At 47.2% G+C, this 27,164-nt stretch overlaps 1 long non-coding RNA gene across 1 annotated transcript; it reads left to right on the forward strand.

Moving 5' to 3' along the window:
• LOC104680151 lies at positions 1-23,991 on the forward strand. The gene is made up of 3 exons (XR_750410.2): positions 1-174; positions 8,073-8,179; positions 21,584-23,991. It is a non-coding gene; the product is annotated as an uncharacterized LOC104680151 (long non-coding RNA).
• Positions 23,992-27,164: the final 3,173 nt, after the last annotated feature.

Genomic DNA, 27,164 nt, shown 5'->3' on the forward strand with positions numbered 1-27,164 from the left:
GTAGAAACCCAGTTGCATAGGGCTTCATGGCTGGCAGGGGCACCCCTTGCTCTGTGCACCCCAGAGGAGGCACGTCTAAAGTCGGCAGAGGAAGCTTTTAGCCTCCCTTCCCCTCCAAAAAATTCCTGCTCAGGCCAGCAAGGAAGAGAGTTTGAGTGTACAGTTGTTTATGGGGTAAGAACAAGAAATCTCTTCTGATTGCACTTCATAAAACTGCTTTACACAACTGTGACTTGCTTTACCATTGTCATTTACTGTGGTGATCCAAATGAATCAGCCCCAGTCTCTGGTCTCATCCCACCCCTTAAGCCTTCCCAGGATTTACTGCTCCTGAGTCCCTTTCCACTAGGCTGGCAGGTCTGGATCCCTGCCGCTATGGTGCACTGTGAAACATTTGGAGAGCTTTTGTTTTAATGCCAGCGCCCAAGCTCCACCCTGAATCGTGCAAGTCAGAATCGCAAGGGAGGAGTGGGGCCCAATGTAATGCTTTCTAGCCACTCCCTGGGTGCTACTGATGGTAGTCAGAGTTAACAACGTTTGTGCTACGTTTTCTAGCCTGGCTGCACGTTGGACTCCTCCAGAGCAACTTTAAAAATCTGGATGATGCCCAGGTCCCACATTTTTCCCCAGCACTGGAGTGTTTTTAAAATCTCACTCAAAGTTGAGAACCACTATTTAGGCCCTTCTCTTTCACAAGGAAAGTCCTAGCACAAACTCGTCCTGGAGTCATTATTAACTCAAACATCTTCAGGTTCCTTTGGGGGCGTAGGAGTGAAGGTTTAGCTCCCAGACACCATGATGCCCAGGAATAGAGGGCTCTTGCATCCAACTGGGGCTGTGTATATGTTTGTTGACAAATGGAACTTCACTCAGCCTGAGAGCAAACCCTGTAGTTCAGTGGGTTTGCAGACTTGCAGTGCTACTCAAAGTGTGGTCCCTGGACCAGCAGCACCAGCATTAGGGAAACTTGTTAGAAATGCAAATCTTCGGGTGCCACCTTGGACCTATTGAATCAGGGGTGGTTGTCAGTGTGGGGTCCAGCAATCTGTATTTAGTAAACTGTCAGGGTTATGCTGGCGCACGCATGCTCTAGCTTGAGAAGCACTCCTTTAGCGTGCATAGGAGTCGCCTAAGAAGCGATATTAAATGTAAGAACCCTGCACTTCCCTGTAGAGAGGCTGATCCTGGAGGTCTGAAGTAGGACCCAGGAATCTATTAGTCAGCACCCCAGGATAAAAATGGTTCCAGGGTCACACCTAGAAAAGTCTAGTAGAAGCCATTTGGGCACAGAAGCCAGTGCTCCATCTGGCCACGAATCCCACAGCCTGCGAGGCCTCCAGTCTTCCCTTCCAGGCTCACACCCCCACTCACAAAGCTTCTGGAGTATTAAGCCCTCACCACTCCCCAGCCTTCCCTAGAAAATGGGCTAAACCAATTCACAGGAGGTGAAGGGCAGAACTGGTGTCCCAGCACCAGGGTTCTGTTGCAGCTTCAGAAGTCTGTATTTGTGGACAGAGCTCTTCCAAAGGTTCCGGGAGGATGAAAACATCCAGTGACTCCCAGACATTGCTGGGCTGGATACATTTATTTGTAATAATGCTCCTGGCTCCACGCTTCCAGATGGACAGTCCCAAAGAGAATGGTTTGTTTCCTTTCCTCTTCCTCCACGATGCATTTTACGATTGCAGAGGGTCCTGCTTGCCATGTGTTTGCTTCTAATCTGTAAGTGCTTTTCCACGGGCTTGGCTTTGGCAGTTCCCATATTTACCGAAGAGAGCACACGCCGTCAGAGGCTGGCTCCGGTCCAGCCTCCTCCAGAGTTCAGTGTTTGGAGGTTGGCAGCAGATGAAGAAGCATGGCCTCTCTGTCGCCGGCTCAAACTTTCAGGGCGTTTTGCCCCTCGCACTCAATTTCTGTTATCTTTGAGGGGCTTGCCTTTTAATTTGTTTCTCCGGCAGCCATGCTAATAAATGGGCCACAGCTGAAGAGCTGTCTGAGAAACAATAGCTGCTCAGTTCCATCAGCCAATTTGTCTCGGGCACCATTTGTTATGAATCCTCCAGCCCATTAACCCCTGAACCTGGGAGATGCTATCTCCCCAGGGATGAATTACCTTTATTTCCAGACATGTGTTTGCTCATTTAGTACCCTATTCATAAAAGCAGCCCTGTTTTGGCACTGTTTTCCAGAAATGAAGGGGAAGGACACATCATTCGGGAAGAGTGGCTGGCCATAGCCTAAGAATGATGGCTGACATTTACTGAGCAGTTACTATGGGCCAGGCACAATGCTAAGTGTTTTTTTGGACATTGCTTTTTAGTCCTTGCCACAGTCCCGAGTCCTGGACAAAATCATGAACTGCATTTTGCACAGGAAGCAGCTGAAGCACAGAGGGGTTAAATGACTTACCCAAGAGCACTCAGCTGTAAGTGGTGAAGCTGAGAGTTGAACCCTGGTACCTGTTTATTTTAAGCCAACTCTCTCACCAGCTGGCCGAGCTCCTCCCCTTGAGCTCTTCCCACTTGGGCTGGGGACAAGGAGGGACATTTGGATCACAGGAAAGAAGAGTTCATTGGCCTCTAATGATCCTTACCAATGGATTTCACTTGCGGAAAAGATGTTTGTTGACAGAAGTACCACATCTGACTATTTTGAATTTGAGTGCTTATTTTAATCCTAAAGTTTATTTTAAGTTACACACACTGTTTTATTCATGTGAGTGAAAGGACAAAAAATTATACTTAATACTGCACAGATCTGTCACCATTCAGCTTGAATTGATATCTACCCATATCTACTCTTGAATGTGGTAGGATGCGACCAGGTCTCCTGATAGCTTTGGGCGGTGCTTGTTCTGAAAAATCTTAGAAGATGGAAGTGATTCATCTTCTAGAATTAGATTTCTCATTGAAGTTGAGTTAGTCTGCATAACAAAACTAAAATACCATTGTTTAAAACACAATCAATTCCCTTACACCGGGATTTTTTCTTTAGCAGTGTTCTCAAGCTTAACACGTTAGAATCACCAGGAGAAATTTAAAAGAAATCATGATGCCAAGGCTGTGCCCCAAAAGATCAATTATATCTGGATCTCTGGGAGTGACATCCAGGCATGAGCATTTTTCAAAGATCCCAGGTTATTCCAATATACAGGGTGACTGAGAACCAGAGCTCTGACATAAAGCAACTCCTAACAATTCCATGATAATATAATGGTGCCACAAAGTCAACCCAGGTTCTTTCCATCTTTCTGCACTTCCAGCCTCAGCACCTGGCATTCATTCTCAAGGTTGCCACATTGTCCAGTATAGCTGCTGAAGCTCCAGCCATCACATCGGATTCCAGGTGGGAGGAAGGCAGAAGGAAGGGAAGAACTAAATGATGTAATGCCTGGCTGTGATGACCTGAACTGTGTCCCCACTAAATTCATATATTGAAGATCTAACCCCCAACGAGACTATATCAGAGATAGGGATTTTAAGAGGTAATTAAGGTTAAATGAGGTCATAATGGTGGGATCCTAATCTGATAGGATTGGTGGCTTCAGAAGAAGAGGAAAAGGGTCTTTCTCCTCCTCTCTCTTTCTCTCTCCCTTTCTCCCTCTCTCCCTCTCCCTCTCCTGCCTCTCTCCATGCCCCTACTTTCTCCCTCTCTCTGTCCTCTTCCCCTATGTGAACACATGGAGAAAAGCAAACCAGGAAGCAAGAAGCAAGCCCTCACCAGAACCTGACCATGCTGGTACCCTGATCTTGCACTTCCAGCCTCCAGAACTGTGAGAAACTAAATTTCTATTGTGTAAGCTTCCCAGTGTGTGGCATTCTTTTATGGCAGCCCCAGCAGACTAAGATAGTGGCTGAAGTCTTAGTGGCTGAAGTCATCTTCCTTTCATCATTCTTCCCAGAAGTTCCAACAGCACTTCTGTTTATACGTCATTAGCCAGACATCATCACCTGGCCACCCCTACCTGAAAAAGGGGTGGGTGAATGTTGTCTCCTTGCTGGGTTCATCACCATCTTAAAAAAAATCAGGCTTCTATGACCAAGGAAGAAGGGACAAAAAGCATTGAGGTGGCAACCAGCAGTCTCTGGTCTCAATGCCTTGATGAAAAAGGGAGATGGGGTGCAGGGGTTTGGGAGATGAGAGTGAGCAAATGAGAGCTATGAGGGCGCCTAGGAGAGGGCACTTTGGAAACAAGGAAATTAAGCTCTGGTAAGCTCTACCACATGTCAGGGAGTACCAGGAACAGACGGCAGGGTTTCTGCTTGGGAGCTTCCGTGGGACCCGGCCACCCCACTGCCTCTCCACCACATCACATCTGTTGTTAAAGAGGCTCCCGTGTAGAGTCCAGCTGTTGGAAGAGCTGCCCTTCTATTGACTGGGCCTTGCAATTACAAATCAGTTTGCACAGAGGTCCCTGGACAAGCACAATGACTCAGACAAGCAGCGTGTTTTTTCAGACTTTGTCATACGCAGGGAACGAACTCTTTGGCAGCCCTCTTCTAGGCCAGCATAGGAAGGGCTTGGGAAAGCTGGAGAAATCTGAGGTGCACAGACATCTGGCATTGCCCAGAAATATAGACCAGGAACCTGTATTTGTTCAGTGAGCAACTATTTGAGGATTTAAAGCATGCTGATGTGCGTGCTGTGAGGACAGATGAAGTCCCTGCTCTCACAGAGCTCATGTTCCAGAAGGATGAACAACAAGCAGTTGAACAAATAAGATAATTTCAGATGGGACAATGGGGAAAAGATGGGGCCACATTAGATAAGAGTCAGACTGTTCTCTTCAGGGAAGCAAGAGGTTTTTTTGTTGTTGTTGTTTTGTTTGTTTTGGAGACAGAGTCTGCTCTGTTGCCCAGGCTGGAGTGCAGTGGCAGTCTCAGCTCACTGCGACCTCTGCCTTTTGGGTTCAAGTGATTCTCCTGCCTCAGCCTCTTGAGTAGCTGGGATTACAGGTGCATGCCACTACACCCAGCTAATTTTTGTATTTTTAGTAGCGACGGGGTTCAAGCCAGGCTGGTCTTGAACTCCTGGCCTCACGTGATCTACCCCCCCCAAGCCTCCCAAAGTGCTGGGATTACAGGCGTGAGCCACTGTGCCCAGTCAGCAAGAGTTAATTGATGAAAAAGAACCCAGATGTGGAGAGAACTGGTGGGGGAGGTGGGGGGAAGAATGTTCCCAGGGAAGAGTGAAGGGAAAGAAGTTGGAGTGTTTGGGGAGTAGAAGGGAAACTAGGGGGTGTGGAGCAGTGTGGACAAAGAGTGGGCAGAACGTGGGGTCAGAGAGGAGGCAGGGACTGGGTCATGGAGGGGTGGAGACAGTATGGAAAGACTGAATTTTCATTTAAGGGCAATGGGGAGCTACTGGGCAAATTCAAGCCAGAGAGAGACAACTGCTGCTTACTTTTTAAAGATCACTCTAGCTGCCATGTGGATAGTGCGTTGTAGTATCTGGCCCTTTATGAGAAACATTTGCCAGCCTCTGGACTAGAAGGGAACACAGTTGATGGGGATATATATTGGTTGGGGAGAACCTGGGCCAACCAGATATATTGGTAGTCTGGGTGTGGGGGAAAGGGAATGATGGAATTCAAATTTTAGGCTTTTGGCTTGAGGATCTTGGTGAATGATGGTGTCATTTACTGAAATGAGAAGGTCATGTTTGGGAAGGAAAACTGAGAAGTCTTTGGGGCATGCTATTTGGAGATGCCTGATAGCATAGGGAGAGGCAGAGCACAGAGCATCTCTCTGTACATGGGTCCATCTGGGTTCTCATGCCATTCAGATAACTCCGTGGCTATTCAGAAGTTACTCCACAAGGGAGCCAGCCTTCTCACACAGGGGAACATGATCCCTGGGAGAGTCAGGAATCAAGGGGACAGACACTAAGATGGACCCACAGCAGAGCCCTTGCCAAGTCCAGAAGAATCAAGAGAGCCCGGGGACATAATATACATTAGCTTTGAATTTGGCCAGAAGGGCTAGCCAATCGCTAGCATGGCATTAGCACCCCTTTACTAATTAGTTGAATAAGTGCCAGCGTTATATGTATGTGTCTACTTAAAGGGTATGAACTGAGAGACTTTAGGTTCCCTTTTCACCCCCAAAATTGTCTCCCAGTCTGAGCTAGATACCTTTATGTCAGATCCCTCCATAATCACCCAGGTTTTTTAGTTGCATCATATGAGGCCAATAATAAGACACCAGTGGTGTCATTCACTCTTCTGGGTATCAAGTTAAAAGCCTCAGAATTATCTTCTTTCTCTCTCTCTCGGTTGTATCTTCCAAATGTCTTGCAAATCATCAGGCTTCACTCTTCTAGCATGGATCAAAGTAATAGCTGCCTAACTGCTCACCGATTGACAGCAGTTGGTCCTCACCCGGTTTCCATGGTGACTGCCAGGACACACATCTCATTGTAATGGACAATGATGGTTGTGTCTGCCAAGAAGAGCAACTCTCTTCTATCAGCCCCTCTCTGCATGGCATGTGGCTTTTGATGGGACTGCTGATCCTGGTCCTCTGGCCCCGGCCACATGTGGGCAGATGACTAGTGTGGGCTAATCAGAGAATGCCACCATTCCAGCTCCAGAGATTTAGTCAGTGATTGACATGCCAGGAGGAGAGAGCTTGGCTTTTCCCCTGAAGTTCAACATTTCAGTAGGTTGGTGCAAAAGTTATTGTGGTTTTGCTCACACCTTCAAAGGCAAAAACCACAATTACTTTTACACCAACCTAATAGCTGATTGAGCCAATAGCTAAGAGAGTAACCGGGCAGAAAAAGAAAGGAAAAGTGCTCCAGGCAGAGGACACAGCTCGTGCAAAGGCTTGGTGGCAAGAGGGAGCATGGAGGACACCAGGCATGAAGAGGAGGCCAGTACAGCCGCAGTGGGAATGAAGAGGGCCACAGGGAGCAGGTGGCATCGTGTCTGTTCACAGCGGCAGAAGCAGCAGTGGTGACAGCTCAGCACACATTTAAAAATGGCCCCATATGCTGAGCATTGTCCTAACCGCTTTACAGGCAGTCACCTGTTTAAACCTACAGTAATGCAATGAGGTAGGTATCATTAGCATCCCAATTTGACCTATGAGGGAAGTAAGACAGAAACAGGTACTTTTCTGAAGTTCTATATAGTGCATGAAATGAGATGGAGAGAGAGACAGAAAGGAGCAAATACAGCATGTGATGAGCAGTGACAAATTAATTTGTCACAGACCAGTCACTAGCCCCAAGCACACATCCCATGACACTGAGCAGTGTTACCAGTTGGTTTGGCCAGAAGAGCTCATGGCTGACATGCTTTTCCCCACCAAGGCCATGGGTAATGTTGGCATTAACCAGCGCTCCCCACCAAGATGGTTTTGGTGGAGGTGCACCCCCGCACCCCCTCTGTAGCTTTACCCTACGTCCTCTGGAGAACCAAATAAGCACTGTCATGAGGTCAGAATCCTCAGAGCATCGAGGGGAAGCAGTCATTACCCATCGGCCCCATAAAGCACTGAAGTGGGGCATCCAAGTGCCTGACCAGTAATTGGAGGCTCAGCCCCGCAGCCCGCTCTGCCCCCATGCAGAGCAGGTTCCTGGATTCACTTCCCATTCCTTCTGCTGCTTTTCCACATGGCTGGATTTATTTTCAAAACAATTTATAGTTACATTAAATATTAAAGGCACTTTGCAGGTGGTGTTTACTGTTTGAAAAGTTAACAAATGTATGTTGTGCCGTATGAAATGGCAAAAACCAATTTGGAGCACTTGATGGCTTGGGCTGGGTGATAGCAACGTGACAACTATTTCCATATTTTAATGAGGCAGCTTCTTCAGAGCAGCCCTGTTATATGATTGGGTGCAAGGGTCACACAGTGCAGACTAAGCACAGGTGCCAGGGACAGAAAGGCCACCGCTAGCCTCTGTGCTGCTCCGTGTAGCTGTTTGTGAAGCCCAGGGCTACATGGTGGCCTATTTTATGATAATAACTGTACAGTCCTGTTGTTCTTATGGGGACTTCACCCTGCGCCTGGTGCTGTGATGAGCACTCTCTGTTCTTCTATGATAGGCTTTTCCATTCCTTCTAGACTTGTTTATGGAACACACACGCTGTGCCAGGCATTATGCACAGAGAGACCCAGTTCCTGCCCTCTTGGAGTTTATATGACACGAGTTGAAGAGAGACAAGAATCAAGTAAGTAGACTAAAAAATAAGTGAGTTGTAGATTGTCATTAGTACCTGAAGGAAATAAGTGAGTGTAGTGACAAGGATTCACGGGAGATGGGGCAGGGTTGGTGAAGAAGGCCTCTCTGAGAAGGTGCTACTTAAACTGAAGCCTAAAAGATAGCACCTCAGCCATGGGGAGAGCCAAGGGCATTCCAGGCAGATGGAACGGTAAATGCAAAGGCCCTGGGGCAGAAAAGAGCCCAGCAACTGACAAAAGGCCGGAGCCATCCTAGAGCCCCGAGTGCAGAAGAGGAGGTGGCTGATATTAGAAATCTCCATTTTACAGATAAGAAATCCACAGCTTAGAGAGGTTAATTTTTCTAACAGGTTACCTAGCCAATTAATGCAGAGTTTCTGATTGGGTAGGTCTGAGGTGAAGCCTGCATATTTGCATTTCTAACAAGCTCCCAAGTGATGCTGATGGCACTGGTCTGCAGACCACACACTGCTTGACACTGAGGCTAATTCAGATTGTGTGCTGTTATCACAAGATGGAAACAGAAGCCAGCCGCAATGACATACCTAGTGCTGACCCTGTGTCGGACACTGATGTTTGTGCCTATATATATAGTAGATATTGACTTTTCAAGCAACCCTTTGAGGTAGGTATGATTTTTATCTGCATATCTCTATTTCTATGGATAGAGAAACTGAGGTACAGAAAGGCAAAGCACTTTTCCTAAATTTGCACAGCTGGTGGGTGGCCAAGCTGGAATTTGAAATAGCACCCAGCCTCTCAGGTCTGCCATCCTGCCCCTCTGAGGGAAGCACTTCTGGTCTCCATGTCTCTGGTGCTATTCACTCAAGTAATTACTAATTAAATTTCATAACTAACCCTGCAGTCTGCTGCCTCCCTGGACCTCGTGGCACTGATTTTGCAAGTCCTGCCTTACTCTGAAGGTTCCTTTTGTTTTTCCTGCTCTCCTTCCCTGATTAGTTCAAGCAAATTCAAAGGAGCACACATTCCCTGAGCTCCTTCTGACTGATGGTGGTTGTCACAGGCTTCTGGAGAGAGCCTGTCTGCAATGACTTCTCCGTGTATAATGGACATCGACTTGGCTGCATTTCTCATGCCTTCCCCTGGTGTTTAGCAATCTCACATTGTTGGAGCTGATGTTGATGGAACATCTGTGATGAACCAGGGGCTGGAATGAGAGCTTTGCAAACCCTCGAACCTGTGCTTCTGGGGAGGTGTTATCAGTCCTACTCTATAGATGGAGAAACTGACGCACAGAGAGGCAAAGAAAATTGTTCTGGGTCCCATAACTGGCAAGGGGTGGTGCCAGAATCTAATCCCACAGTTGGACTAGATCCTGAGCCCTGTCTTCTTCATATACTCTCTGGCCCCGTCAGGATTATCTGTAATGAGAGGCTCAGGGAGCCCAGGGTCAGGACCACATAGCTGGTGTCAGAAGGGTCCAGGACAGTGGGCCCATTGCAACAGGAGAATAAGCGTATCATGGAAGGTCAGGCATGGAAGCCACATAGCACTCAGCCTTCTACATCCTCCTATGTGTGTCTTTTGATAGATGGGAAACTGAGCCCCTGGGGTGGGAAAGTTTCATTTCTAATTAATTTCTCTTCTCTCTCTCTCTCTCTCTCTTTTTTTTTTTTTTTTTTTTTTTTTTAAATAATTTCAACTTTAGATGGAGGGGGTAGATGTACAGTTTTGTTACCTGGGTAAACTGCATGATGCTGAGGTTTGGGGTACAATTAATCCTATCACCTCCATACTGAGCACAGCACCCACAGTTAGTTTTTCGAACCTTGTCCTCCTCCCTCCCTGCTCTAGTACTCTGCAGTGTCTATTGCTGCCATCTTTATGTCCATGACTGCCCAATGTTTAGCTTCCACTTATAAGTGAGAACATGCGGTATTTGGCTTTCTGTTCCTGCATTAATTTGCTTAGGATAATGGCCTCCAGCTGCATCCACGTTGCTCCAAAGGACATAATTTTGTTGATTTTTATGGCTGTGTAGTATTCCACAATGTATACGTACCACATTGTCTTTATCCAGTTCACCATTGATGGGCATTTAGGTTGATTCCATGTCTTTGCTATTGTGAATAGTGCTGCAATGAACATTCGAGTGCATGTATCTTTTTGGTAGAACAATTTCTTTTAGATATATACCCAGTAATGGGACTGCTGGGTTGAATGGTAGCTCTGTGTTAAGTTCTTTGAGAATTTCTCTTCTTTATAATACATTAATCCAGGCTTTCTCCACCTTGGCACTATTGACATTTTGGGCCAAATAATTCTTTGTTTTACAAGACTGTCCTACCCCCTGTAAGATGGCTAGTGGCAATGCTGACCTCTACCCACCAGAGGCCAGTTGAACCTCCCTGGCCCCTGGCCAGGATGTAACAACTAGCAGTGTCTTCAGATTGGAGGCTGGTTGAAAACCCCAGCATTCATCTAACCGGGCCCCTTGCTGGCTTACAATTCTTCTGGTTTCCCATAGTTTTTCTGGATAAAATCAAAACTCCTTTGCTGGATCTATAAAATATTCAGTGATATGGCCCTGCTACTACAATTCAAGATGCTTGGCTCTACCCAGCACCCTCCCCAACGCCCAGAGAAAAAAATAATAGTTGACAAACACCGAGTACTTCCTAAGTGCGAGGCATTGTTCTAAGTATAAGTGCACTCTGCGGGTCACCATCTCTATGTCACAGTTGAGAAAATCGAAATCTCTAGAGTTTAAGAAACGTGCGCAGGGCCACATAGTTAGCCCCTGGCAGATCTCCAGTTTGAATCCTGGCATTCTGACCTTGCCCCCAGCCCTTCTGCTTAACATACATAATAGGAGCGATCGTTGCTCGAACTTCTATCACTGCCATTCCCTGAGGATGAAGCCCCATCCTGCTTCTCTGCACCTCTGACTCCTCCCACCCTCACTGTTCCCAGAGAGCGGGGACAGCATCTCTTTCTTTCTTTTTTTTTTTTTTGAGACGGAGTCTCGCTCTGTGGCCCAGGCTGGAGTGCAGTGGCGCGATCCCGGCTCACTGCAAGCTCCGCCTCCCGGGTTCCCGCCATTCTCCTGCCTCAGCCTCCCAAGCAGCTGGGACTACAAGCGCTCGCCGCCACGCCCGGCTAATTTTTTGCATTTTTAGTAGAGACGGGGTTTCACCGTGTTAGCCAGGATGGTCTCGATCTCCTGACCTTGTGATCCGCCCGTCTCGGCCTCCCACAGTGCTGGGATTACAGGCGTGAGCCACCGCGCCTGGCCGACAGCATCTCTTTCGTTGTTCATCAAATCCTATGCCTGGCACAGCCCCAAACTCAGCCAGTGTTTGTAACTCACCGGGTGTGTCAGCCCAGGACTCACCTCTTCTGGCAGGGCTGTCTTCATCAGGGATGATTTGCTTGACCAAAACGAACTCACTTGAGCTAACTTAAACACAGGGAAAGCAGTCCTGAGGAGTGAGGTTATCTTGTGGGTCACAAGGACAAGAATTCATCTGGGTATCCTCTCACTTAAGACTAGAAATTCTTCACAACAGACTGGTACTGGGAATTGGAAAGCTGGAAGGAAGCAAATGGGCATTTCCTCCTCTCTCTTTGGGTTCTTAGGGAGCACTTTTCTCTTTCTCTGCTTCATTTGCCTGCTTTTAGATGTAGACCAGCCCCGAGCTCTTTCTGTTTGCACACCACAACATGTGACCCCTGAATGCCTGCCCAGCACGGCCACCCCAGCCACCCCAGCACGGGCAGCTCCAGCCCAAGTCTATGCACCTTAAAGGTTTAGTCCATGAAGTGACTTGATTCGTAAGTCTGAGCCCTAAGGCCAGGTCACTGGGAGGGAAATCCCATTGGCCCTATGTCCCGACCTGCAGGACAGTCGAACAGACCCTGGAAGGGGGAGTGGGAATGGAGGAGACAAGAAAACACGAGAAATGGAGACAAGACAAATAGCCTGATCAAGTCTCGTTTATTGAGTGTAGGGTCATGCCTTATATAGGCTGGCAGGGGAAGAGGTTGGGCCAGGGCGGTGACGGGGGCCGGGTCTTCTCAAATTACAATCGCGCATGCGCCGTGGGTTTGTACTTTTCCCGGGCGCGGGATCGCGCCTGCGCCCTGGGCTGCATATCTTCCTGGGCGGGAAAATGTTTGCGCGCGCGGGAAAGGTTGGCGCGCGCGGGAAAGGTTGGCGCGCGCGGGAACAGTTTTGGCACGCGCGGGAGAAACTTAGGCTCGCGCGGGAGAAACTTAGGCGTGCGCGGGAAAAGCTTTGGGCGTGCGCGGGAAGGGTTTGTAAATAAAGAACCCGGGAATGTGCCCTCTTGTCTCCGCTTTGCGGAGATCAAGCAACAGAGGTCGGCTAATTCCGGGCCTCATGGCTCCGGACAGCCCTGCTTGGTCAGGAGGTCACAACCTGGCTACAGATGACTCACTGGGGACTCTGGGAATAATCTCTCTCAGAAGGTAAAGTGGGCTGAGACAGAAGGAAGAAGATGAGTGAGAAAGGAATAGAAATCCAGGGGAGGCCAGGCACGGTGGCTCATACCTGTAATCCCAGCACTTTGGGAGGTGAGATGGGCAGATCACTTGAGGTCAGGATCACAGGAGGTTCGAGACCAGCCTGGCCAGCATGGTGAAACCCTGTCTCTACTAAAAATACAAAAATTAGCTGAGTGTGGTGGTGCATGCCTGTAATCCCAGCTAGTGGGGAGACTGACTCAGGAGAACAGTTTGAACCCGGGAGGCAGAGGTTGCAGTGAGCCAAGATCACACTACTGCACTCCAGCCTGGGCGACAGAGCGAGACTCCATCTCAAAAAAAAAAAAAAAAAAAAAGAAAAAGAAAAGAAAGAAAGGCAGGGGAAAATTGAAAATTATGGCAGAGGAAACAATGGGGTGAAAGAAAGGCCCAGGGTCTCAGATCACCCCAGGTGTCCCTGAGTTGGGGACACATCTCTTTCTTCCTTCCAAGGAGAGGACTTGTCACAATGTTCTTGCTGGCAGAGCTGGAAAGGCTTGAAGGAGACCGCCCAATGAGGTCACCACACAGTCCTCTTTGCTGCCCCTCATCCTTCCTGCTTTACGGTGCCCAAGTCAGGGCTGCTGACCAACCACTGAGTGTCTTGACAAGTCTCAGGGAAGAGATGGACAAGGTGCAAAAGTCCTCCTGTTGGTCGGCTGGGAACGGGCTCCCTAATTATGTTCTCAGCCCATACTCCCTCTGGCCACAGCTTCCAGTTAACTAGCAGCAGCCAGGGGTGGGGCAGACAGACCACGTTCCAAGCAGTTATGGCCAAGCCAGAACTGAACACTGTCACAGAAATGTGAAGGGTGCGCTGGCTTCCGGACACCCCAGATTATGGCTCTGGTGTTGTGTCTATATGATGCAACCAGGGTGTGTATCTTCCCCCCAGGGAAAGGCCTTCCCCACTCCAACCACCACCACGGGTGGCATGGAGAACTTGCTAGATGCACACAGTGTCTTCTTCCTCCTTCTCAGGGGCCCTGCTGAGCCCAGAAGGCCTAATTATATTTTACGGGTTGCAGTTTAGGACTTGCGGTTAGGCAGGAAAGCGTGTGATTCTCAAAGTGTGGTTCCCCCTAATGCCTGCATCTGAATCCTCTGGGGAGCTTATGAAAATGCAGATTTCTGGGCCCCACCTTTGACCTATTGAATCAGAATCTCTGGATTGGTGGGACCCAGGAGTCTGCACTTTAATAAACTTACTCCCTCCCCTCTGCTGCACATCAATCGTGTGCACACCAGTGATTCTGCTGTACTCAAAAGTTTAAGGACCGAAAATCACTGGCACAGTGGTTAAAAGCTTGGTGTCTAAACTCAGAGCCTGACTCTCTTATTAGCTGGCCCTGTGGCCAAATTAGTTACCATGCTTCATCTCAGTTCCCTCACCTGTAAAATAGGCATAAACACAGCATACATGTCATAGAGTTACTGGAAGCATTCAGTACCCTTAGCTGTAAGTAGTGAGCACTGCCTAGTGATAGCTGTCATACTTTGTGGTTGGTGGAGGACAGAGAGGATATGAAAGCTGTGAAGGCCGAAGACTAGAAGCCAACCCAGACTTTAGGCTAGAGCTGGGGGACTGGGGTGCCAGGGAAGAATGATCCCTGAGCAGAGCACAGCAAAGATGAGATGTCATCCAGGGCAAGGCCCAGAGGAGGTCACATGCTGTAAAGTCCCTGCAGTGAGAGAGCATGGGGCACCTATGGACCAGAGCCAGACACTGTCAAGGGCAAGAAAGACAGGTAGGCAGGAGCCAGCCGGGGAGACGCCTGGTAGACCAAGGCATGGGCACTTGATCCTGTGGGTGATGGGGTGATGGGGAGTCATTCAGGGGCTTGATGCAGGGTTGTATAGATTAGATTTGTACACCGTTACACCTTTAGACATGGGCACCTGAGGTTCTTGCTTAGGGTGTGATTTATAAGACTCTGCCCTGGACCCCACTGCCTCCCTGACAACCTGGTTGAGGAATCGGTGATCCCAAAGGATATGCCACCTGGAACCTACACCCACTTCTTTATGCATCGTGCTTTACATACCTGGAACTCCTGCTGCAAACACCCTGAACCTACCTTTGGGGTCTGTGCACACCTATTTCTATTGTCCCTCTTCCTTCTCCAGGGAGGCCGCTACAGCCTTTGTCCAGCAGGCCAATCTGAGAGGCAACTGTGTGTGTACGGGAGGGGTTGGCAGCTCTTGAACTTGCGTTCTGTGGGGTCCACATGTGTGGGGCTGGAGATGGGCCTTGCACCCTCCTTTGTGCTTTTCTTCCAGGTTGCAGTAGGTATCAGGGACAAGGCTGTTGCAGATTTGCTCTCTGGCTGGTCAGAGGGGAACGGACTAGGCGAGGCCTCCACACTCGAGGCCTGCAGACCTGTTACGAGCCTGTTGTCAAAATCCCAGCCAAAGAAAATGGTAGGTTCTGGCTAAGTCGTGGTGGCTAGAAGTGGGGGAAGGTGACTGATTCAAGAACTATTCAGTAGGTAACCTCATACTGTTCCCTGTCTTGTCTTTGACTGCTCATGGGAACCAACCCACCATTTCACAGGAAGGAGGAGAAAGTAATTTGAAGCTAGCGGGGTTAGATGAAGAAACAATAGGCTTATCCAGACTATATAGAAAAAGGTAAAAGAAAAAAAAATCAGTGACACACAAAAGCTAATACAATATTACCTCACTTGCAAAGAGCGTTGCTGAAAGACAGGACCTCTGGTGCATGGCAAAGACTGAAGAAGAGGGAAATCAGGGAGGGAAGCTTTCAGTTTATGTGAGACTAAGGCTAGGTAGTAATCTCACGCCTTCTCATTGCTGCCAATGAAAACATTTTAGCTTGCCATCAAAAAATAGAATTTCTGGAAAACTTACATCCTCCACTATGTGCTTGAGGGCTTCCCCAGGTTTGAAGACTCTTCTGATAAGATCAGTGTGGATATTAACACCTGTGACCTTTTGATATTATATAACAAAATGTGTCAACATTTGGTAGATCTGCAGAACTCTGTGAACCAATATTTTCCAAATAGTTGATATAATGTTATAGAATCACACATGGGTAAAAGGTCCATTTAAAACACAACATAGATTGATTTTAATATGATAAAATATAAAAGCTCACTGATAGGGTTTCAGATTTCAGGTTGCACCTAACCATTACAAAACTACCATTTGTTGAGTTTTGCTGTAGTATCAAAAAAGAATAGCCACAGTTTTCTGAAGAGGGTATTAAAATTGTCCTTTTGTTTCCAACTGTATGAAGCTGGATTTTAAAATATCCTTCAACCAAAACAATGCATCACAATAGATTGAATGAAGAACATATATGGGAATCTGGCTGTCTTCAATTAAGACAGAAATTGAGGCCAGGCACGGTGGCTCAAGCCTGTAATCCCAACACCACCTTGGGAGGCTGAGGTGGGAGGATTACTTGAGCCCAGGAGTTCAAGAACAGCCTGGGCAACATAGTGAGTCCTTGTCTCTGCTAAAAAAAAAAAAAAAAAAAAAAAAAAAAAAAAAAAAAATAGTGTGGTGTGCACCTGTAGTCTCAAATATTTGGGAGGCTGAGGCAGGAGGATGGTCGCTTGAGCCCAGGAGATCGAGGCTGCAGTAAGCTGTGATTGTGCCACTGTACTCCAGCCTGGGTCACAGAGCAAGACCTTGTCTCAAAAAGAAGAAAAAGGAAAAGAAAAGAAAAGAAAAGAAAAGAAAAGAAAAGATTAGACTGACAAAAATGTAAAAACAATACAACTTTATTTTACTAATTTTTAAGAAAATAGTTATTTTTCATAAAAATGTGATATACATGTTAACACATAAGGGGTTTATTATTGTTATTCTAATGAATTAATAAATATTTTAAATACATATTTTTAAAAACATTCTTTGGGCTCCTGTAATTTTAAAGGTGTAGGGTTCTGAGGCCAAAGTTTGAGAACATCCATTCAAACTATTTCTTCGAAAATCTCACTTTTTCACTTAACACCATATCAAGGATATATGTTCAAATATTATATCTAATAATGTAAATAATGCTCCCTTTTTAGTACTTAGACTATGTCCAGAGATTGTGCTAAGGAGTTTGCAAGCATCAACTCATTTCCATTTACTGTTTACAAAAGAACCTGTGTGAGGTAGGTACATTTACCGCTATCTGCAGATGAAGAAACTGAGGCATAGAGAGGTTAAACTGCTTGTCCAAAGATACACAGCTACTTAGGTGATCAGCCAGTTTTGAACTCAGGCACTCTGACTCTAGAGCCTGCAGGTTTCATAGTAACCAAAAGTATGGAAGTCCCAATATCTCTGTGAATAAACATACCTTGAGTAGGTTTTAAGGACTAGAGTGGTATATAGGGCTTTGCTTAGGAAAAAATTACAACATAAATTTGGGTAGGTGATTTATGTAACCATGAATCTTTCTCACCATAAGTAATCTGTGGTCTTGGTGTACCTGTTGTGTTTTTGCACAGGTCTTCTAGTACCCCCCAAAAAACTTAAAGACCAGAGAAGACTAGCTGTTCACCTGCACACTCTTTTGAGATCCTCGGTGAATACCTAGGTTTTCCCTGCCAAACTGTGAGGAGTGCCTTCTCTAACCCACCTCAATCCACCTTCTGTCTTCTTATCTACTCTTTCATGACCCCATAGTTTTCCTGTAGCCATGTATCCCAATTGGTAATGATCTGTTTGTCATCTGGATTGCTCAGACTCCTGCTCTCTGACTAGATCACGTCAGGGTCTAGTTGCTCCTTGAGAACAGGGAACCTGGCTGTTTGCATTCATCCTTGGGTCCTGTGAACCTAGGACAGTGCTCAGTACACTGTAGCTCTTCTAAATGCTGGTCGAGTGAATGACTGTGAAGTAGACACTCTCAGAGCTCTGCACCTAACCCCTTCACTGTTTCTGTTTACGCCAGCTCCTGAGGGACTCTGTTTCCTACCAGTCTATCCTTGAGCTTCTTCATTAGGGGCTGCCATCAGACAACTGGAGCCTTGCTGCACCAGTCAAGTGCTGGCAGTACCTGAAAATGTGTGCCCCTCTGGGGACAGCCCTTAACCAATGACAGGTGATGAGAATGGCAAATAGAAGTACTTCATCATATCACCCCTCATCAGGACACCCCAGATGCACCCCACTCTTTCCAAAGCTCCCCTGCAGGATTGAATCTAAAGTACCCTTCACAGCAGGGGTTTCCAGCCCCCGGGCCATGGACCAGTACCTGTCCATGGCTTGTTAGGAACCAGGCTGCACAGCAGGAGGTGAGGCAGGTGAGAGAGTTAATTTTTACCTGTATTTACAGCCACTCCCATAGCTTGCATTACCACCTGAGCTCCACCTCCTGTCAGATCAGCAGCAGCATTAGATCCTCATAGGAGCACAAACCCTGTTGTGAACTGCACATGCAAGTAATCTAGGTTGCCCACTCCTTATGACAATCTAATGCCTGATGATCTGTCACTGTCTCTCATCACCCCAAGATGGGACTGTCTAATTGCAAGAAAACAAGCTCAGGGCTCCCACTGATTCTACATTATGGTGAGTTGTATAATTATTTCTTTATATATTACAACATAATAATAATAATAGAAATAAAGTGCACAATAAATGTAATGTGCTTGAGTTGTCCCAAAACCACCCCCCACCCTCCTGGTCCATGGAAAAATTGCCTTCCATGAAACTGGTCCTTGGTGCCAAAAAGGTTGGGGACTGCTGCTTCATGGGACTTGGCTTGCCACCATACCCCTGCTTGCTCCCTTCCCCTTCCCATCTGACTTCCTCACCACCCTGTGTTTTTTCCTGCAGCAGTTCCTCATGCAGCACACGTATCTTTGCCTCTGAGTCTGCTCCTGGAAAACTAGACCTAAGACAGTTTAGAACTGTGTCTCCCTGCGAGGCATCACCCCTCATGCCTTATGGACACTTCATGTTTGTTGAATGAATGATACCAAGATCTCATTTATAATCCTAGAGCTCTCGGGCAAGATTTAAGGAGTGGAATGACTAAGAAAGAAACTGTTTCAACAATATTCTCTAGAAACCTTGATAATGAAGACCTCTGGGAGGGTGGTATCACCAGTGGAAGGCTGGAGCTGGTTCCTTCTGGCTTGTGGGAGCCAATTGTTCCACATTCTGAAATTTTGTAAGCCACTTGTTAAATGCTAAGGAGCTTGAAATTGGCCATGGTAGGAGTATTTATACTACAGAAATTGGCAGATGCTCCAAATCACAGCTATTCCCATCCTCTCCTCTACCTTCAGGGAGACCAGTTTACTCCACACTACTGGACATAACCCTTCAGGGTTAACAAGGAAAACCTGTACAATAAATAAAATATAGCATATTGGCTAAAACTGTGGGTTCTGTAGCCAGAGAGACCTGGGTTCAACTGTATTGTCATTTATTGATTCTCTGACTTTGGCAAGATACTTGATTTCTCTGTGCCTATATTTTCTTCATCTATAACGCAGGGCTAACACCATTCATCTCTTGACATAATACATATGGTCTTAATGCCTCATGTGTAGAAGCAGCTCCATGAATGCTGGCTATTGATTTAGAACCAAGAGACACATAGAAAGGCCTGGAATATGGTCTTGGAGACTACTGTCATGGTGCCCCCAGGTCAGCAGACTTCACCTCACTGCTTTATTCTTTAGTTGTCAGTGCAGCCCTGTCAGGTCACCTTGACCAAAAGCTGTGGTCTGGTGACCTCTTAAGAGGATGAATTGCTGGTCTCAGCTGAATGCTTATCACGTAGAAACCCAAGGCACCAGATGTTAGCTCATTCTACAGATCTCTCGAAGAAAGAATGAGCACTGGAACTCTGTCTCTGTGGCTGCCTTCTAGAAAAGACAATCCACTGGAGGCAGATTTGTTAGCAGGAGCTGTGCCCAGATGGCTGGAAATCACATTGCCTCTGAGACCAAGACCCACGGTCCTGGGGCACTACAGTGACACAATCCCATCAGACTTGGCACCAACGAAGCAATACATTTCCTGAGTCAAATGCAATTGATTAGCTAAACTTGAGCAACCTGAGGACGGTGTAGCCAAAGCCTCCAGTGTCCTGCCCATGTCTCCGGGGGACCAGCTCACACCTGCTGGCTTCCCTTCTGCCACTGCTGCCTTCCACTCTGGCCACCGTCAACTCTGCACAGGATACATGCCCCTAGGAGTAGCTGGCAGCCCATGATTGATCGGAGTTGGTGGCTAAATCCCCAGCTTCCTCACAACTTGGGTGAGACAACTCAGGGGTGTGCTCTACAACTTCTCCAGAGGTAACTAGTAGTGGGATGAGTCCAGTTGTCCACAGGAGTGACCTGCTTATGACATACCCTGATGGACTGCCTTCCTTTCCCTTCCTCACCTCCCCACTCCCCTACTAGTACCTCCTAGTTCACTTCCCAAATAAAGTACAGGCCCTCACAGCTTGGTTTCAGAGTCTGCATCCAAAGACAATAGATGCCAATTATTCAACACCTACTCTGGGCTTTCCTCTGTGGAAAGGTCATAAAGGGGGTGGGTCAGGGTCAGTGCAGAGAAAGAAGAATGAGCCAAGCTAAGAATGACAAACCGGGCTGGGATTTCTTTATTTATTTATTTTTTCTTTTTGAGACAGAATCTCACTCTGTTGTCCAGGCTGGAGTGCAGTGGCATGATCTTCCGGCTCACTGCAACCTCCACCTCCCGGGTTCAAGCTATTCTCGTGCCTCAGCATCCTGAGTAGCTGGGACTACAGGCGTGCATCACCATGCCCAGCTAATTTTTGTATTTTTAGTAGAGACAGGTTTTCACCATGTTGGCTAGGCTGGTCTCAAACTCCTGACCTCAAGTGATCCGCCTGCCTCGGCCTCTCAAAGTGCTGGGATTACAGGTGTGGGCTGGAATTTCAGATGAAGGATTGTTCTTCTTCAGCTGGCCTTTCATCCTTCTTGGGTTTTGACATGCTATGCATATGTCAACCTTATAAACATTTATTGAAAGTGTTTTGCCAATACCCAGAATTATGGGTTTGCTGAAGAAACCCTGGAGAAAATGGAGCAGACATTTAAAACGAAGTTTCTGGACTGGCCTTTTCCATGAATAATAATAAAAGACAGCATTTATGAGGCTCTTACTTTTTGTCAGATAGTGTGACCAAGGGCACGATCTTATTTAGTCGCCACAACAATGCTATGTGGCAGGTCCTACTATGTTTCATTTTGTGGTTGAAGAAACTGAGTCTCAGAGAGATTAAGTCATTTGTCCAAAGATGTCCAGACAGGTAGGTGGTGCAGACAGGAATCCCATGGTCACCAGTGTGCCAGGCCCAAAGTGTGATGAAGATGTATAGATCAAAGCCTCCCTCTTCCTCTACCCCACTGGACTACCAGATCCAGGGAATGATGCATTTCTCTGATTGGTTCTGTTTTTAACAAGGTGCTGATGCTCATTGTGGAATACTGCAAAATTCCCCCTCCTTTCTCGACCTTTCTGCCTCTGCAGCAGCCTCATGTGTTCATCACAGGCACATCAGGTGGAAGGGAATGAAAGCCACTGTGACAAACAAGACAAAAGCCACTGTTGCCAGTGGCCTGGGACCTGAAAACAAGTCATTGTGTGTTAATTCTTCATGGAAGAAAACTAAAGGTCGTGTGTGTCAGTGTGAATGCTGGCTGTGAAATTAATGCTTCAGCCAAATGACTCAGTCGAGACAGAAACATGATTTTGTTCACACTGATGTGAGCCAACATCTCAAAAAAAAAAAAAAATGCTGCTTAGAGTCAATGGAATCTTTGGAGGCCAGGCCTTTCATTTTCTGCTGCTTCTAACCAAGCTACTTTGGTCTCTCTGATTGCTGCCCTGCAAAAACCAGACAGAACTTACTTTTCTCCATCTTTCCACAGGTGTAAGAGCTACCAGAGGGAGGCAAGTGGAAGCTACTAGAAGGAGGAAGCATAAACTGGGTCCCAATCCCTGATTAATTGAGAATCAGCCAACTTGGGAAGGGGACGGCTGCACAAGCCCACAGAACGCAGACTCCCAGAGGAGGCAGAGGTAGGAAACTCTTGGCTGTGGCCTGATTGTCTGGGAGACGGGAGTCAAGATGGCTTGGTTTCAACAAACTGGCTTTGATTACTTGGCGTTTGACTCTGTGTTCTCTGGCCGGGTCAGCCTGACCCAAGGTTGTCACCCCAGAGGGCTATGAACTAACATGTGCAGTTAACTGGCCACTGCTGACCTGCACCTGGAAGACAACGTCTCAGTTGTTAGGGCTTTTGTTGGCCTGCTCGGGAACCGATTATTTTTGCCTGCAAATTATTACAGGTTCCTGAGGGAACCATGCCAGTCCTTGCCCTTTAGCTGCTCTGCTCTGTGCCGGGGGTAGAGGCTGAGAGAGGAGACAGAATGGGGAGAAGGAGGAGAGGGGACGCCGTCCTTTGTAGGTGGATATTTTAAGGCTCTAATGTTAGCTGTGGTTGGAATTGACCAAGGGAGGCACTAGCAAGAGGTTGGCGGGCCGGAAGAGGAAAGAAATCAGACTTTCTCTCCAACTCCTCTCTCTCTTTCTCTGCCTCAAATGGTCAAAATTTTAGGGAGACAGAATACAACAGGGCCGGGATTAGGATGAAGTGAATGAGGCTGAGTTGTGCAAATATGAGGTCAGCTCCTGACCTTGTTCATCATGGAATTTTTGTATTAATGTTGATATTTTTTAAATGTTGCATTGAAATATTTATCTTGATTACTGAGCTTTTTGACAGTTCCTTAGACTTTACCCCAAAGCAACAGCCTTGCTTGGTTCACCCTGGTCCTGGCCTTGCCTTCCAGTGTGTGGGACACATTTACACACAGAGAAAAATAAGCAATCCAATGGTCTAACTCTACTGGATATTCTGTATGCTGCTTTCATTCACTCAATAATGTGTAGTTGAGCACTTCTATGTCAATGAATATAGTTCCACATTGTCCTGGGCTTGAAGGATGTGTTATCAAATATTTTACTAACCCCCCATTGATGCATCTAGCAGGATCTGTCCATGCCCTGCCCATATCTCTAACATTTCTGTGTGTTCCAGCCAAACTCCACTGCCAGCTCTGCATTTCAGATCTGCAGAATGCCATGCTGCCTATCACTTCAGCAGGAAAAACTGCCATAGAATTAACAGCTGCCAGGAATAGCTCTTGACCAATGACTAAGAGGGAATTGGTGTGTAAATACCACAGCTCCCTTGCCCATTGGGTGGGACAACTCAGGTGTGTGCTGTACACAGTATCCCAGAGCTTTCTCCATGGCTGCAAGCTCCAGTTGCCCACAGCAGTACTTGGCTTAATAACCTGCCTTGATTGGCTGCCTGTCCTTCTCCATATCATGTTTCCTTTCCCTCCTGGGGCTGTCTACACCCCCCAACACAATAACAACTGCACTTGAATCTTTGTCTCAGGATCTGCTTCTGTTAAGATGGTCATTCCGATTATTTTGAATTTTTCAACATTAACATGTTCACCACCCGTATGTATTTTAGCATATTCATAGCCCCCACCCCCTCCTTTGGGGATGTGGTCCATACAAACGAAGGGTAATAGAAGAAGGTAAAGTAGAGAAAAGAGACAGAAACTCTGAAATGCTACCATGCATCTCAGAGTTATGTCCTATAAAATGAGCCTTTTCACTATGTGCTCTGGCATCAAAAGTGTTGAGAAGCATTGTTCTCACTGGTCAGACTGTGCCTTCACCTCTGTAGCTCCAGTGAGTGACACATAGTAGATAATGGATAAATACATGTTGCATGAATAAAGGGAGGAGTAATTGGTTCATGCTCTGAGCCTCTGCCAAGCTGAGTATGTGAGACCATTTGATTTACCTGAGCAATTGAGCATCTGTGCCTCAGGACTCTCTAGTTCTACCATCAAGACAGAGAATGGTGTGATACTCAGGTTAACAAGGTGAGTCCAAGAGGATTGCCCTGGAGGCATAAAACAGGGGCCCAGCCTTTGGAGATAAAGCATGCTCTGGTCCTAAAAGGCAGCAGGAGAAGAATCTTCCCAAAGTGAGAGTCAGGCCACAATACCTCCCCTGGGAGGATGTCTGTGCCTGTGTATGTTGGAGAGAGAAGGAGTTTTTTCATCCCAAGCGAGTAGAGAGGTTACATCCTCTGACTGCTTCCCCCTCTCTCTGTCTTTCTCTCCCTCCTGCTGTGAAGGCCAAGTATGACTTCACAGAATCCCTAAGCTCCATAAATCAGTTCTAGATCCATCCCTTGCAGCTGTAATGAAAGCAGGATTTTAACAAAAACTGGATGCTTCTACTGTTTCAGTTGCTATCAATTTACTCTAGAAGCATTTTTCTAAGACGAGGAAGGAAATCTAGTTACTCCAAGAGCTGACAAAGGAAGGCTGGAACTTTTCCTGAAATGTCCCATAGGAGCCCTGGCTTTTGAGTACATAGCGCTCTTTCCCCCACCACCACCCAGCTGCCAACCCAGATCAAGGTTGACTTTGTTCATGTGGCTTTTGTAAATGGCTTGTCCCAGACAGTGACCCATCTGATCATGTCTGAGCTACCCCACCTCTTTTCCCCTGTCTCCTCCCCACACTGAAGATTCCTGCTCTGTCCTGTAATTTCCTTGGAGAACAGATGCTCCCATTCCAGCACCACGAATACTGCTGGGAGTTTGCATTTCAAGAGACAGCAGCCCCTTTGGGAGGAGCGGAAATGGTGGTCAGCCTTCCACTGTCACTTTGAAAGGTATAACATTTTATTCCCTGAGTTTGTATGCCTCCATTTTGACTCATCTTCTCTTCATTTCTGTCAGCATGTTTACCTGTACTTCTGTCCACGGTTAAATCTTTGCCCACAAGGAGTTCACCTTGGAAATGACAGCATGACCCGACTTCACACTAAACATCCTAGATCATACACACAGACGGTCCTTTCACCTGGGACAGATGAGGAGAGCCAAACTTAAGATTTGTGTCATATGAAGGCTTATTCTCAGCAGCCTGGCTCCTTGATCTTGCCCAAAAGGCAACTTTTCAGCTTCCCATAAATCATTCATTTACCTGCATTACATCATCTTTGTAGGACAACTGCATAGAAGTAACCTCCCAACCCAGCTGACCAACATGAGTAGGTAGCAAGAGCTTCGTACATAACTTCCTAGTGGCCTCCCTGCAGGATTGGTTCCCTACCCACTTGTATTAGTCAGCTATTACCAAAACAATGCTGTGTAACAATCCACCTCAACATTTGGTGGCTTAAAATGACTATTGATTCTTTCCACTGACTGTACAGTTCAGTTAGCTCCAGGCTGAGGATCGACCTCAATCTGCTTTACTTGCTAACCAGAGTATCCTCTTTTCACGGTGAACAGTGGGAATGCCAGAGACCACGTTGAATTGCACACTTCAAGCCTCTGCTTATGTTGTAGTTGCTCATATTCCATTGACTCAAGCAAGTCACAAGGACAAGACTCAAGTCAGTGGGGCAGGGGAAGTATCCTGTTCCCTAAATGGGCAGGGAGAAGAGTGAACGTTTGCTGAACAATAAGATTATCAACCACACTACCCCTCTAGCCTCATCTTGAGCCCTCTACCCCTTAATTCCTATTTAGCCAGTCAAAATGTACTGGGTGGTCTCTGGCCTCAGGAACTTTGCATATGCTGTTCTCTCTGCCTGGAAGTCTCTTTCTCTTCCTAGTCCTCAATTACTCCTTCTGATTCTTCAGATTTATGTCTCCTTACTTCCGCAGAGAATTCTGCCCTAATTCCAAGACCAGGTTGAGCCTACACTCTGTACCAGGCACTGCCCTTAGTCACTGCCCAGCTTCCAGGAAGTCACTCCATTCATAGCACTCTGAGAAAGCTTCCCATTTTCATGCTTTTGCTCCCTCTATCTGTGGTCTCCTGTCTTTTTGTTGTTGTTGTTTTTGAGACAGTATCTTGTTCTGTTGCCCAGGCTGGAGTGCAGTGGCGCGATCATGGCTCACTGTAGCCTCAACCTCCTGGGCTTATGATCCCCCCACCTCAGCCTCCTGAGTGTCTGGGACTACAGGTACATATCATCATTGATGGCTCATTTTTACATTTTTTGTAGAGATGGTATCTCACCACGTTGTCTAGGCTAGTCTCTAACATCTGGGCTAAAGCAATTCACCCACCTCAGCCTCCCAAAGTGCTGGGATTACAGGCATGAGCCGCCGCACCCGGCCCATCTGTCTTACCTGTATCCATTTGGCTCCTTTGTATAATTCATAGCTCAGCCTAAATATGACTTTCCCTGAGCACCTAAAGTAACACATTACACTCTGCATAACACTTACAATTCACGTTTTTTTTTCTTAGTCATTGGATAGCTCCACCAGCATGTATACCTCAGTAAAGAAAATTCTCATCTAATTTACTGAACCCCATATCACCAGAGCCTGGCACACTGCTTGGCCCATGGTAGGAACTCAAATCTTTTAAAAGCGAATTGCAAATTTGGCAGTAGTGCTTCAGCAGTCCTTGTGTCTGTGAGGCTGACCTCTGCAACGTCTGGGGTCAGATCTGTCTGTTTGCGGTCACACCTCTTTTGCCTAAGACAGCCCAAGCGGTTAGTTACCTGGCTCAGCATGAGTATGTGTTAAGCCTCTGAAAGGCGTTCTCAAGGTTGAGTTCCCACTGGCACAGATGTCAGTGCAAGTGGTTAGGTGACCCAGTAAGAGAGGGGAAGTGAGAGAAGGAAGGGAGAAAAAGCCCTACAGGGTGTGTCTGTGCGGAACTGGGTTCCGCAGTATGGGGAATGGAACACACCTTAGCTATCCCCATGGAGGGGCACAGGAGCTGGCGTGTGTGTCCACCAGGCATGGCTGAGGGCAGCTGGGGACTGGAGGGGTAACACCCTGGAACTTCTGGTCTGGCTTGTACCAGGGGCTGGGCTGGCTGGGGCAGCCAGAGAGGACCCTCGGGCAAAGCCAGCAGTTGTTGGAAACCATTAGGGTGGGATCAGCCTGCCCAGGAATGAGGGTCAGCGGCCACAGGCAGAGCCTGTTGGGGTCTGTGACAGAGACCGGTGGAATGAATGAGCTACCATCAGGGAGAGGACCGCAGGGTGAGGAGCAGGGCGGTCAGGCATGGGGAGAGACAGGAGCCATGCCAAGGCCAGCTTTTACAGCGGCGCCTGGAGCAGCTCAGGGGTCTTAGGAGGGAGGGGTCCTTCTGATGAACGATGACTCATCTCAGGGGTGGGCCTAGGAGGATCCCGAGCCCAGAGTCCAGGCTCAAAGCCATCGGCAATTACTTGGCAATTCATTCCCGGTTTCTCAGAGGTAACAGCCAACTCAGGAACAGTGTGTTGCTGCCTTTAAAAAGGTTTAGAACATTCCGGAAAGAGACCTAAATTTAATAGCAGGAGAGAGGGAGGAGGGGAAGTGGTTGCAGAGCCTGGAGGGAAGCCAGGAATCCTGCCTCCTCCTCCCCAGCCTCGGAGGATGTGCGGAGGTGTGT

Source organism: Rhinopithecus roxellana, chromosome 1, assembly GCF_007565055.1.
Source record: "Rhinopithecus roxellana isolate Shanxi Qingling chromosome 1, ASM756505v1, whole genome shotgun sequence".
Lineage (NCBI taxonomy): Eukaryota > Metazoa > Chordata > Mammalia > Primates > Cercopithecidae > Rhinopithecus > Rhinopithecus roxellana.